This window comes from Rana temporaria, chromosome 11 (genome assembly GCF_905171775.1).
Source record: "Rana temporaria chromosome 11, aRanTem1.1, whole genome shotgun sequence".
NCBI lineage: Eukaryota > Metazoa > Chordata > Amphibia > Anura > Ranidae > Rana > Rana temporaria.
The window spans coordinates 69,170,666-69,186,053 of NC_053499.1; the positions used below are offsets into that span (position 1 = coordinate 69,170,666).

The window sequence follows — 15,388 nt, forward strand, 5'->3', positions numbered from 1 at the left end:
TGTTCCCGTGTGCTCGTATACAGAAGCGAACGAACACGTAAGTCCCGCCCACTTATGAAAACTGTGTTCAAACCACACATGTGAGGTATCGCTGCGAACGTTAGAGCGAGAGCAATCATTTTGGCCCTAGACCTCTTCTCCAACTAAAAAGATGTAACCAGTAAAAATATTTAAAGTGTCACCTATGGGTATTTTTAAGTAGCGAAGTTTGGCGCCATTCCACAAGCGTGTGCAATTTTGAAGGGTGACATGTTGGGTATCTATTTACTCGGCGTAACTTCATCTCTCATATTATGCAAAAACATTGGGCAAACTTTAATGTTTTTGCTTTTTTAAAAGCACAAAACTATTTTATTTCCAAAAAAAACACGTTTGAAAAATTGCTGTGCAAATACCGTGCACGATAAAAAGTTGCAACGACCGCCATTGTATTCTCTAGGGTCTTTTCTAAAAAAGCATATATAATGTTTTGGGGTTCTATGTAATTTTCTAGCAAATAAATGATGATTTTTCCATGTAGGAGAGAAATGTCAGAATTGGCCTGGGTGCTTTAGAACGCCTGAAGGTGCTCCCTTCATGTTGGGCCTCTGTATGTGGCCACGCTGTGTAAAAGTCTCACACATGTGGTATCGCCATACTCGGGAGGAATAGCAGAATGTGTTTTGGGGTGTATTTTGTGGTATGCATATGCTGTGTGTGAGAAATAACATGCTAATAAGAAAATTTAGTGGGAAAAAAAATCTTGATTTTGCAAAGAATTGTGGGAAAAAATGACAACTTCAAAAAACTCACCATGCCTCTTTCTAAATACCTTGGAATGTCTTATTTCCAAAAAAGGGGTCATTTGGGGGGTATTTGTACTTTTCTGGCATGTTTGGGCCCCTTCACACGGGGCGGATCAGTAATGATCCGCCTCCGTGTGTCCGTAAGCTCAGCGGGGATCGATCCGTATATCCCCGCTGAGCCTTTTCTCCGCTCTCTCCTATGGGGGGATCGGATGAACACGGACCGTGTGTCCGTGTTCATCCGATCCGATCCGCAGACGGAAGAAAAAATAGGATTTTCTTCCGTCCGCAAAATCAGAGCTTTGCGGAGGCGAGATATTACGGGTGTCAGCGGATGTTAATCCGCTGACACCCGCAATCACATAGGGACCAATGTATGTCCCGTTTTCATCCGCAAACGGATGGATGAAAATACGGACATACGGTCCGCACATGTGAAAGGGGCCTGATGCCGCGTACAGACGGTCATTTTTTGTGATGAAATAAAATGACATTTTTAAAAATGTCAATTAAAATGATCGTGTGTGGGCAAAATGTCATTTTATGTCTTCTGAAAAATGACAAAAAAAAAATTCGAACATGCTCGAATTTTTTGTGTCGTTTTTCAAAATGTCATTTTTTGTGTCAATGAAAATGATAGTGTGTGGGCAAAACGACGTTTTTAAACCCGCACATGCCCAGAAGCAAGTTTTGAGACAGGAGGTAAAACTACCATTCATAATGGAGTAAGCACATTCATCACGCTGTAACAGACAAAAAAGCACGAATCATCTTTTACTAACAAGTAACCAGCTAAAAGCAGCCTCAAGGCGAATAGAACTTTCCCTTTAGAGTGCCGTCACTTTGTTCATCATTTTTCAAAATGATGGTGTGTATGCCACATCGTTTTTGAAAATGAAGTTTCAAAAATGTCGTTTTTTTTCATCACTTCAAACGTCATTTTTTTTTCATCACAAAAAATGACCGTCTGTATGGGGCATTAGGGTCTCAAGAAATGAGATAGGCCGTCAGTACTTCAGGTGTGATCAATTTTCAGATATTGGCACCATAGCTTGTGGACTCTATAACTTTCACAAAGACCAAATAATATACAACAATTTGTACTTATTTTTACCAAACATATGTAGCAGTATAAATTTTGGCCAAAATTTATGAAGAAAAATTACAAATTTGCTAAATTTTATAACATAAACAAAGAAAAATGCATTTTTTTACAGAATTTTCAGTATTTTTTATTTTATAGCGCAAAAAATAAAAAACCCAACGGTGATTAAATACCATCAAAAGAAAGCTCTATTTGTGTAAAAAAAAGGACAACAATTTCATTTGGGTACAGTGTTGTATGACTGAGTAATTGTCATTCAAAATGTGAGAGCACCGAAAGCTAAAATTGGTCTGGTTATTAAGGGGGTTTAAGTGCCCGGTGGTCAAGTGGTTAATTCACAATTATTGGGATTATTTATTTATTTTTACCAAAGACATGTAGCAGATTACATTGTCTCTTAAATGTATGAAGATATTTGATTTTTTAAATGTGTTTAATGCATATGTTTTATAACAGAAAGTAAAAAATATATAAACACTATGGGCCAGATTCACAGTGGACTTACGACGGCGTATCTCCGCGTACGCCGTCGTAAGTCCGAATGTGAGCCGTCATATCTATGCTCCTGATTCTAATGCCGCATACACACCATCACTTTATGTGATGAAAAAAAACGACATTTTCTGTGAAGTAAAAAACGACGTTTTTGAAACTTCAATTTTCAAAGACGAAGTTGCCTACACACCATCGTTTTTCTCACAATGTTCTAGCAAAGCGAGGTTACGTTCACCACGTTTTTCCATTGAAGCTCGCTTCATAACTAGCTTCTGGGCATGCGCGGGTGTAAAAACGTTGTTTTAAACTACGTTTTTTGCTACACACGGTCAATTTCTGTGAAGTAAAAAACAACGTTTTGAAAAACGACACATAAAATTGAAGCATGCTTCAATTTTTTTTTGTCGGTTTTTAGAAGACATAAAACAACGTTTTCCCCCACACACGGTCACTTAAAGTGACGTTTTTAAAAACGTCGGTTTTTTTCATCACATAAAGTGATGGTGTGTACGCGGCATTAGAATCAGTTACGCATAGATTTGGCCAAGATACGAACGGCGTAAGTCTCCTACGCCGTCGTATCTTGGGTGCATATTTACGCTGGCCGCAAGGCATTTGTAAATTTTGTAAATGTTAAAAGACAATATAAAGGAATAGTAGTGGTAGAAAAAAAAAAGCCCTTGTGGATTCAATAATTTTTTTTGGTTAATTCTCCTTTAAGGGGGTGTGGCAGGGGGCGTGTCATATGCCTACATAAGTTTGCTAGTAGGTGCCCCTCATTCTCATCTTAAAATGTTGGGAGGTATGCTATTGTCAGCTAATTGACAAGACCACTTTTAGTAGATCACGCTCTGGCTTGCTTTTACTTACCTTCCTTGCACTCCCTCACCACTCTGTTCCTGCAGTCCTCCTGACCCTGTGTAATCTCAGAATGACAGTAAAGTAGAACAGGATGTTCTCAAACCAGTAAAAAGCCAACTCTTTATTATGAATCCAAAAAGTCAGGACAACATCACAGCAACCAAAACGAGAGACAGCACCTGTCAGGGCCGGCCCTACCAAAAAAAGTCCTGCAAGCAGCATCTTTGGGGCACTTTAGGAGAAGTTGTGGCCGAAAAGTGCAGCTAAAACTAAGGTAAAGCACGGGGGGGGGGGGGGCAGCAGCATTTAATTCTTGGTCCCAGGCAGCACCATGTCTTGGGCCGGCACTGGCACCTGTTGATGAGTTTCATGCCCAATGGTCTTTAGTCCTAGCATGTTAGGAGTAAGTGCCATCGGACGTGAAAGGCGTCAGCAGGTCCTGTCTCTCTGCTGGTTGCTGTGATGTTTTCTTGACTTTCTTGACTCTTTTTCCATAGGTGTGCGATCATCCACTTTGCCTTCATTCTGGGCAGTTACCAGCTGGATCAGCACCCGTTCTTTATTGGGGCATGGTAGGTGTGGACCGACCTGAAGCGGTGTACTGTATTAGTTTGCTGTGCAAAAACAGTGTAGCGCTGGACAACAGCATATACCTTATAAATCAATATATAAAGCAACAAGTATAAACAGTGTTAAACTATAAGTGATAAAAAATCATTTGAAACTTAATTCAATGGATGAGTGCGCAGAATCTATAAATGCATAGGTTATTGTAACACTGTGCCAACAATGTAACACTGAACGACAAGTGTCAAAATACCTGTAAAAATCTCAACAGATAATATGAAAATAAAACAGTGTAAATTAAAGTGACCAATTCAGCATATGAGGTGCAGAACAAATCATTTAAACTTAATTCAATATATGAGTGCGCAAAATCTAAAATTAGTATTAGTTTGCTGCCTGTGTAATCCAATGCCTTGTACACACGACTGTTTTTCACGACGAAAAAACTGCCCGCAAAAAAATTAAAACCAGCTCTCTTTTTTTCTCGTTGTGTCTCCTGTCAGTTTTTTTCTCGTCACGAAAAACGCTTGTGTGTATGCTTTTGCGAGGGGAAAAAAAACGTGCATGCTCAGAATCAAGTATGCATCCCAAAAGCAGCCCAAAGGGTGGCGCCATTTGAAAGGAACTTTACCTTTATAGTCCCGTCGTACGTGTTGTACGTCACTGCGCTTTGGTCGGATGTTTTTTTGCAAGAACATGTGTATGCAAGTCAGGCTGGAGAGGAACCACGTCTGGAAAAACTTTTTTCCTGCCGAGAAAAATGGTCGTGTTTATGAGGCATCCGCGTTAAATTATGTCACCCCCCAGGGCTGCCCTCTTTGTTTTGGCAAACAAGTGATTTAAAGAGAGAAAAGGAAGGGGCAGATTTGTAGCAAAATGTTGGAATTGGTATTGACCTCCTGGCTTAATTAAGAACAGAAGAAAACCTATAAGGCTCCATTCACAGTTGTACGACTCCAAAGTTGTGCCGACTTTGGAGTGCAACTTTGGTGCAACTTTAGATGGGTGCAACTTGGATACGACTTTGGCTTTGACCAGTGATAATGGACAACTATTGCACACAGTGGCGGCAGGTGCTCAAATTTTTTTGGCGGGGGGGTGCAAACAAACTGAAAAAAAAAAAAAAAACATCCATTGCAGCCACTGTGCCCATTGAACGCAGCCACTGTGCCATGAAACACAGCCACTGTACCCATAAATGAAATGAAAAAGACACACATATGGAAAGTGGGGGTTTTTAAATTCCAACCTGGTTGGGTATTCTCTATGGGTTGCTTCCCATGCTGCCTCACAGCAAGGGACGGGAGCACAGGGCCCTGTGCTCTCACAATGCTCCACTGGATGGCGGACGTAGGCCTTGCAGTGGTTGTGAGACAATCCCTCGCTGGCGGCGTCTGCCACATCTCCCGGAGGCCGCTGTCGTCCTCGCATTCATGGCTTTGCCGTGCGTGCACGTGACGCCATGTCCCCACGTGTTTTCGACGGAAGTATGGCAATTGCCGGGGACACCTTCCCTCACTGACACCGAGTGAGCTCACAGGGGAGAGCCGCCTTTGCGGTATGTATGGTCCATATGTCCTTGGTTGGGCGTGGAGGGGTTAAGGATGTATTCCCAGCACACAGGCAAAGCAATTAGCTCAATTAAGAGCACACCTACCATATAAAATCAGGGAACTGGGCAGGTCATGAGATGATCCCCAGCATCCCTTGATGAGCGAACAAACAGATCCACAGGTACCGCTGCATTGACTTATACGTGTCCCTATCTTTTAGATTGGTGCAATATGTCTTGAACTTTAGCTCCATTAGATGATCTATCACCTTTTGGATGAACTGTTTACAATTTATCAGTAAGGTAACAAACCATTATATTACTTTAATGTACAGCATGACATCCAGTACCTCACTGCTCCCCAGCAACTAACAAGCAAGATTCCTCCACCCTTGATCTGCCTATCCATTTGGGCATGGCAGACTAAATATGACTACTACGTTTGGAGATCTGGTTCCACTCCTGTGCGTTTTTGGATCCAGTTCCACATGTCAGTCTTTCAGTAACACTCACTCTTTGACACACCCTTTCTGCTCGCTCTCTCTTGGTAAAACACTAATATATCAATTGATATTATCCCAATATTAAATAAAAATGTTTTAATAATATACTTAGCCTAGGTGCAGGAAACCCTTTCTCTCCCTTCCCTTCTTCCCTTTCCCCTTTCCCCTTTTTTTCCACTCCATGCCGACCATCATGTGGACTCCTTCCTCCATTACCTGTGACTCCTTGTAGGCCGCTTGGTAACTTTTCCCCTATTGTTCGTCCCTCCTTGGACGCCATCTTGGTGGAAGGTTGACCTGGGATCCTTGGGAATTTGATTTTTAATGGAAACCTTGGTCTTAGCTATCCCTATTAACACTAACCAATTAGCAAAAGTTACTTTATTACAACATATCAATATATATGTAGCGCCCCCTTACTTTCAGTATGGGCACTACGCTAAAGTTAGTGGGGAATGGGAGAGTTATTTTGCTCCCAATTTGCTAAATTTGGGCTGCTGTCATTCCTGAACTGTCCTGTAGGTCAGTCTGCACTGCAGGGGTGTCTTTTCCACCCCTGGGCGACAGGTAGCGCTAGAGGGGTTCTGGCAGAGCCACTTTTCCCCAGCAGCTAATTAGAGGAGTTTTCCCTCGCGGGGCATGCTGGGGGAGGGTATATCTGTGGCAGACGCCATTTTGTGTGGTTCTTTGCGGGTTCCAGGTTCGGCACCCACCTTTAGGGTGTGCGCATCCAACGGACCCCGGCTATGGCCTTCCAGGCCTGGGGTCGCATTCTACGCGGAGTTCCATGTTGCTGAGAGGGACCCCAGTGACTTACTGGGTCCCCCACTTTACTGAGAAGATCTCAGGCTGGGTGTCGTTCGATGGGGGGTCGGCTTGAGGAGAACCCGGAGGCAGGTTGTCCAACAGGGCTTGAACGAACCATCGGGGATCTGGTGACCGGAATGTTGACAGGTACACTTTTGCTTAATCCGGTGACCTATACTTAATCTACTGGGAGGATTCGCTCAATTCGTCCATTTAGCTCATTCAAGTAACAGGCCTGTGGCAGAGGCCCTAGAGCCAGGTCTGTGGCAGAGGCCTGTTCCTCCCAGCAATCTAAAGTGACACTTCAGCTGCCAGGCTTGTGGCAGAAGTCTGTCCGGGGGCACTTCACCCACTTTGGCTAGAGTGGCGACGAACTGTATCTACTACTACTACTACTACTACTGTGCTACTGAGAGCAGGACTGCTCTGCTTATATCCAGGCCTGATATCGCAAGTTCTCTATCACTTCATCAACCTTTACTTCCTACTCCATGTTGATGTTGGCTATGTTGGGCCGGAAATAAAGCATTTGAAAACCTTATTTATTGACTGGACATTCGTTCACTACTCTACTCCACTCATCAATTACACCCCTAGACAACACTGAGGTAACTTAATACGCCGATCCCAACAACCAGCGGCTCCTTCGGGGGTAGCGCTACATATAGAAAAAAATGTTAGCGCATATTTTTGTATACTGTTGGTCCATCCATATACCATTTCAAACCAATACAATTTGTATGGAAGCATCAACAATGCATCCTATAATAACACCCTTGATGCTTTACTATAGGTGCCGATCGTACCCTCGTGCGCACCCCAAGGGGTGCCTTTCTCTCTAGCATGACTCTCTGCAAGTCGCACACGGCTTGGCGGCACCGCGTTCTGGGAGGTTCAGCGGCCGGGAGACCACCGGGATCTCTTTTAATATATTTGGTGGGACTCCAGTTATGAATACTGTTTCTACAACACAGTTGATTGGTAACTATATATTCTTGTTTTCTAACCATTGGGCATACACCTAGGTATAGAATTTAAATTCATTACTTATTCCATTACAGAAAACTATAAATCCTCTAAAGAAGATCCCGCATCAGGGATCGAAACGCGTCAGTAATTCAACATAGTCAAATGTCCTTGTTATGTACAACTGTAATTGCAATGTTGTGTTTGTAACTGTGTGTATTTTTATTCTTGTGACTGGAGATTCAAAAAAAAAACGTTTTTTTATTATCATGACTGTGTCCAAAAATTAATTTAATAAACCCTTTTAACATATAATTTTGAAATTGTTGGAATTTTCGCTGCTTAAAAACCCCACTGGGGAAAAATTTCCTTGCCACTGTACCCATAAATTTCCACCACTGCCATCCAACACAGCCACTGTACCCATAAATTGCCACCACTGTGCCATCCAACACAGCCACTGTACCCATAAATTGCCACCACTGTACCCATCAAATGCTGCCAGCGTGCCGATCAATTGCCACTACTGAGCCTCATCAAATGCTACCAGTGTGCCCATCATTTGCCGCTACTGTGGCCTATCAGATGCTGCCAGTGTGCCGATCATTTGCCGCTACTGTGCCCCATCAGATGATGCCCAGCACTTACCTGTCTATCAGCGGGTCAGCGGTGGTCTCCTGCATGTCCTTCATGTCGTCTTTCATCCTCTCTTTGGCTGAAACGTCAGGCGCTGTGATTGTACGCCTATCAGGTGACCGGTAACAGACCTGGCTGAGAGGCGGTTCAGTGTTAGCAAAGTGAATTCCTTCCACACAGCTGAGTGAACAGTGAACGCCCAGTATGGCGCCCGCTGTTCACCTTTTTGTCGCCTATTAGAGCCTATGGCTCTAATCGGGTGCTTCCAAAAAACACCCCTGCCACTGTAATTCAGGTGCCCTGCACCCAAAAAGGGTCCGGACACCTGAATAGGGGGTGTCAGCAGCAACCCTAGATCTATGGTGATAAAGCGGTGCAAGAGAGAGGGGTGGCGCTCCTGAGCCCTTTATGGACGCACTGCCACTGATTGCACACAAGTTGCATTGTATAACATTCAGGTACAACTTTCATGCAACTTCTGAGGGATAATATTGATGTCTATGGCCCTCAAGTTGCATGAAAGTCCGAGCAAAGTAGTGCATCAACTACTTTGAAGTTGCTGAAACTTTAAGTTTGCGCATATATGAATGGGTATCGTTGGAAAACATGGGGAAGGACTTGTCATGCAACATTGATGTCCACAGTTCCATGACAAGTCGAACAAGTTTGAGTGGAGCCTAAATCAACTAAAGGGCTTTAACCGTTGAGCACTTTAGGAGCTCTAGGGGGCTTGGACGGTGGTCGCGACGACCCGCGATCGCTCCTCGGAGAGCCAGAACAGGGATCTGTCCACGTAAACAGACAGATCCCCGTTCTGTCAGGGAAGCAGAGAGAGATCTGCTGTTCCTAGTGATCAGGAACAGCGATCGCTCTACTCCCTGTCAGTACACCCCCCCCCCACAGTTAGAAACACTTCCCTAGGGAACACTTAACCCCTCGATCGCCCCCTAGTGTTAACCCCTTCCTTGCCAGTGACATTTATACAGTTATCAGTGTCAAAACTGTCAAAAGTGTCCGATCTATCCGCTGCAATGTTACAGTCCCGATAAAAATCGCAGATCGTCGCCATTACTAGTAGAAAAAAATAATAATAATAAAAATGCCATTTAATCTATCCCTTATTTTGTAGATGCTATACATTTAGCGCAAACATATCAATATATGCTTATTACGATTTTTTTCTTTTTTACCAAAAATATGTAGAAAAATAAATTTTGGCCTAAACTGAGGAAGAAAAAAAAAACAATTGCGGGGGGGGGGGGGGATATTTATTATAGCAAAAAAGTAAAAAAATATATTTATTTTCAAAATTGATGCTCCTTTTTTGTTTACAGCGCAAAAAAAATTATATTGCATAGGTGATCAGAAATCCCACCAAAGATGGCTCTATTTGTGGGGAAGGAACGTCAATTTTGTGTTTGTAAAATGTGGCACGACCACGCATTTGTCAGTTAAAATGATGCAGTGCCGTATCGCAAAAAACTGCTCTGGTTATTAAGGGGCCTAATCTTCTGGGGCTGAAGTGGTTACCAACTGATGAGTCATCAGCTGTCAATTGCAGCCTGACCCCCCCCCCCTCCCCCTTCCTTCCGAACCATACCAGGCCTATACCCTCAAAATACCCCCCTGCCCCAAAGCACTTTGTCCCCATGTTGATTGGCACAACCCTGATCGGTGGTTGTGGGACTATGCAGGTGGGGGCATTATCAGAATCTGGAAGCCCCCTTTAACAAGAGGGTCCAAAGATTACACCCCCCACCATGTGAGTATGGGGTACATACCCCTACCCATTCACCAAAAAAAGTGTCAAAAGGTAATAAAAACACAGACAATTTTTAACAATTCCCTTTATTAAAAAAAAAAAAAGAAAAAGTATCCCCTGATGTAAATCCATTATCAATCATGCCACACTGCTGACACGAAAAAGAAAAAAACACTCCGCCATCCTGCAGGCTCCGCCATTTGACAGTTCTTATATAGATAAGGGGTGGGGCCACCTGCAGACATCACCTAGTGGCACCTCCTACTTTTGACATCACAGACCGGTGCATGCCAGGGCAAGTAGGTCTCGCCCACAGGTGTTCTGTAATTTTTAGTGATAGCTGTCAAAAATATAACTGGGCTATAACTGAGATATAACTGATAAAGAATGCAACACAGGCAAGAGTGCACAGGAAGTTATCAGATAGAAAGATTTCTAGCAGGATGAACAGTTATTTTTTGTTCACTCATCAAACAAACACAACAAAATGCTTTCAATGGTATATTTCACAGATCAAATAAGAGGGGTTAATTGTTGGGTTTCATATAAACATTAAAGTAGAACTGGACTTTATAACCATGGGCAAACCAACTAATTAGCACCACATCCCTTAATTGAATAGATACAGAGGAATTTAATGGGATTTTTAAGGTGCAGAATAAGGTCCAATGATCTCAGAATATGGAATTAAAAGTTTTATTGAAAGACGAAATAAAAAATTATTAAAAAAAACAATTGGCAAGTACATTTCAATACAATTTCATGGATACAGCACTGTAGAATGGAGTTTCCAACATGTTTCACCCATAATTCGGGTTTCTTCAGGGGGTGCTGTCCATTAGAGGTACAAGTCTTCCAAGTCTCTTAAAGTATGGTATATTATGATCAAATCACTATGTGGTTCTAAAAATGTCTGCCTGCATCAAAGAGACCAAGAGAAATAGGTGACTATAGGGAGCATTCAAGGACCAGGAAACAAGGTTTTGCAATGAACTCGATACCCAGGGACATAAGCTATCCTCGCAAGCCTGCACTTGTCTCAAAAGCTGGCGTCCTGCAGTAGCGTGTGTGTCCCTGTGGTGATCCACAGGGACACACACGCTACTGCAGGATGCCAGCTTTATTATGCACATTAAAAATCCCATTAAATTCCTCTTTATCTATAGTGGAACTATAGGTAATTTAATTTTGGATAGAGTAATGGAGGGTTGAAACCCCTGCCAGTTTATTTTTTGCTATCTGTGTCCCATTGGGGAGTTTTCCATTCACTTCCTGTCCCATAGTCAAACAGGAAGTAAGAGGAAGTCCATGCAAATTAAGGGAATCCCTTGGAAACCCCCAGGTCACCAGAATTAGTGTCCCCATTGCAAGATTTATTACTTTTCTGGGGACAACCCAACCTATATTACTTTTCTGGGGACAACCCAAAATTTGGGATTTTCTTTTTACTTTTAATAAAAGCAGTAAACAAAAAGAGAGCCAGCGATAAAAACTGACAGGTGTTCTACTTCATCGCCACGCCAACTCGATGTTCCCGGGAGCCCCGCGATTGCGGTCGGCAAAGGCAGAACAGGGGGATGCCTTTGTAAACAAGGCATTCCCCTATTCTGCGTAGTGACACTGTCACTGATGGCTGTTCCCCGTGATCGGAAACGGTCATCAGTGACATGTCACGTGTAGCCACACCCCCTAACAGTAAGAATCACTCCCTAGTACTGACTAAACCCCTGCAGCGCCACCTAGTGGTTAACCCCTTCACTGCCAGTGTCATTTTTACAGTAATCGGTGCGTTTTTATAGCACTGATCACTGTAAAAATGCCAATGGTCCCAAAAATTGGTCAAAAGTATCCGATGTGTCCACCATAAAGTCGCAGTCACAATAAAAATCGCTGATCGCCGCCATTACTAGTAAAAAAAATAAATTATTAATAAAAATGCCATAAAACTACCCCCTATTTTATAGCTGCTATAACTTTTGCGCAAACCGATCAATAAACGCTTATTGTGATTTTTTTTTTTTTTTTTACTAAAAATATGTAGAATGCATATTGGCCTAAACCTGAGGAAAAAATGTTTTTTATATATATTTTTGGGGGATATTTATTATAGCAAAAAGTTAAAAATATAGTTTTTTTTCAAAATTGTCGCTCCATTTTTAAAATGGAGTTCCACCCATTTTCTAAACTTTCTCTGTATACAACCTCCTTAGCTAATCCTTTTCACATTGGCGTTTACATTTTTTTTTTCCTGCCTAGAAATACCTTTTTAATCTAATTTCTTCTTGGCTTCCGGCCCTAATAGCCTAGGCGATTAAGTCATTAGGCGATTTGCAAGGGTTCCTGGGATAGCGGCGTAGTGTATCTCAGGAGTCCCAGCGAATCACCTAATTCCTGAAATCTCACGTTATTTGCAAATGACGCGAATGAATGAGAGAGCCGCGCTCTGACAGGAGAAAGGGAGGAGGCAAGCAGGGGAAACATTCTGAAAGCGCGCTTCCTCCCTGTGTCCCCGCTGTCTGAGTTGTGCTGAGCTGCAGCCCACCCTGTCACCATTTCACTGATCGGGGGGATGGATGGATGGGGGGGGGGGGTAGTGGAGGACACTTGACAGCACCTGCTACAACAGGCTGATGCTGATTCTGAAAGCGTGCCTCCTCCCTGTGTCACCGCTGCCTGAGTTGTGCTGAGCTGCTGCCCGCCCTGTCACTATTTTACTGATGAGGGAGATGGATGGGGGGGGGGGGGGGGGCAGAGGATGGCACTTACAGCCGACATTGCTATGGCAACAGGTCAGTGAGGCCTTACTGCGCATGTACAGAAGTCCAGGAAATGAACACAGGAGGGCTTCAGATGCCCACACCCAAAATGGAACCTGCCTGCTTCCGAGATCTGTGAGTAGAAAACGATTTTTCAAGAAAGTAAAAGCCCAATAAATATAACATGTTAGAAATTTGAATTGACATGTTTTGACAATTACAGAGCAGTCTTTAAAAAAAAAATGTTTGGGGGACTGGAACTCCCCTTTAATTTATAATAAAAACCGCAGAGGTGATCAAATACCACCACAAGAAAGTTATATTTCAGGGATATTCAATTAGCGGACCTCCAGCTGTTGCAAAACTACAAGTCCCATTAGGCATAGCAAGACTCTGACAGCCACAAGCATGACACCCAGAGACATAGACATGATGTTTTGCAACAGCTGGAGGTCCTCTAATTGCATATCCCTGCTGTATTTGTAGGGAAAAAAGGACGCCAATTTTGTTTGGCAGCCACGTCACAAGACTGCGCAATTGTCAGTTAAAGCGTCAGTGCCGAATCGCAAAAAGTGGTCTGGTCTTTGACCAGCAAAATGGTCCGGGGCCTAAGCTGTTAAAGCGAAGTTCCACCCAAAAGTTTAACCTCCGCTCATCTGATTCCTCCCTCCCTCCGGTGCCACAATTGGCACCTTTCGGGGGGAGGAGGGACAGGTATCCTTTCCCACTTCCGGGAGCCTCTGTCGCGGTATTGGTGTCACGGCTGGGGCTCCTTCCCCTGTCGCCGGGCCAGTAGGAGAGAGGAGCGGGCCTTGCGCATGAGCAGTATGGTTCCCGGCGTGAAGCTGAAAGGCTTCACTGCCGGGTACTCTTACCCGCAATGGTGGTGGCAGCACCCGACAGCTGATGGAAACATCAACTGCGGTGCCGACACATCAACTGCGGTGCCGACATCGCTGGACTCCAGGACAGGTAAGTGTCTGATTATTAAAAGCCAGCAACTGCTTTATGTGTAGCTGCTGTTTTTTGTTTTCGTTTGCCCCCCAGATCTGTGGGGTTTTTGTGCACCTGCCAAGCTACCTTGTGTCTGTTGTTTCCCCATGTGAACGGTTTGAGAAGGGCCTCAAGGGACTTAAAGTGTTTCAGAGGTAAGTACACCGGGGAGTGCCAGAGAACATAGAGTATCTTGGGTAGGAGGACCATTTTGATAAGGTTAACCCGGCCCCAGACCCCTAGTGGCAGACGGGCCCAGGTTCGTAGTTTGGACTTGACATGGGAAATTAATCTAAATTTAAGTGTATATAATCCGCCGGTGTTCTGGATATGCTTATCCCTAAGTAATTTATGGTACTGACTCGTTGTAATGGCAAACTGTCTTGAAATTCAGTAGGTGGGAAGCTGTCGAGTGGAAGAACTTGGGATTTCCCCCAGTTGATTTTTAGCCCAGAAAAAGTCCTAAAACGTTCAATTGTCTGGAGGGCATAACAGTGTGTCGTCTGCATACATGCTAATCTTTTCAGTCAAAGTGCCAGAACTCAGTCCCCTGATCTCCTAATTGGCTCGGATGGACATGGCCAAGTGCTCCGTGGCCAGGGCATACAGCAGTGGTGAAAGAGGGCAGCCCTGTCTTGTGCCTCTACTGAGGTCAAACATTCGAGATGGCCAGCCATTAGCCACCACCCTGGCCACGGGCTCCCAATACAGCAGTTGGACCCACCTGATGAACCGTGGTCCAAAGCCATATCCCTTCAAGCAGCTCCTGAGATATCCCTACTCCACCGAATCAAACGCCTTTGCTGTGTCTAACATCACCACTACCGTGACCCAACCTCTGCATGTGTAGCTTGGAGATTGATGTATAGTTTACGTAGATTAAAAGAAGTGTTGCGGCCTGGCATGAAACCTGCCTGATCCGCATGTATAAGGGACAGAATGACTTGGTTTAATCTGAGGGACAGCACCTTGGCCAGTATTTTTATATCCACTTGCAGAAGACAGATGGGACGATCGGATTCGGGGTAACCCGGGTCCTTCCCAGGTTTGAGTATAAGGACTATCGTCGCCTCATGCATAGAGGGAGGCAGAGTGAAGGTTTCAAATAAGTGATTAAATAACGCAAGCAGCTTGGGAGTTAGTAGTTTGCTAAATTGGGTGTAAAACTCCACAGGGAGACCATCGGAGCCCGGGGATTTGGCTCTAGCGAAACTGCCGATCGCAGCATCTATTTCTTTCGTGGTAAGGGGTGCCTCAAGCGAGTCTACCAGATCCTTCGTCAGTTGGGGGAAGGTGATGCTGTAGAGGAAAGCAGTCTGCAAGTCCGTTGGGTCAGTCACTGTCGTTTTAATTAAGTCCGCAAAAAATTCCCTGAACTCAGAGGTTACGCTTTGTGGGTCCATGACCCGACTACCCCCCGGCCCGCGGAGGGTGATGACAACCGGGGTTCTATCTTCGCTATACACTAGGTACGCTAGGATCTTGCCTGCCTTTTCTTCGTATTCAAAGAGTTTCTGTTTAGTAAAGAAAAGCTTTTGACGAGCCTTCGTATACTGTAGTTGGGTTACCACTCTGGTCTGCATCTTAAGCTGAGCAGCTG

General features: G+C 44.0%; 1 protein-coding gene across 1 annotated transcript in view; it reads left to right on the plus strand.

Annotated features, from left to right (window-relative positions):
* Positions 1-5,591: 5,591 nt before the first annotated feature.
* Positions 5,592-15,388, plus strand: part of SNX20 (sorting nexin 20) — a 66,034-nt gene continuing 56,237 nt past the window's right edge. The window contains exon 1 of the mRNA XM_040328705.1: positions 5,592-5,668. The gene's annotated coding sequence lies outside the window, so the exon portion shown is untranslated. The remainder of the gene's footprint in view (positions 5,669-15,388) is intronic.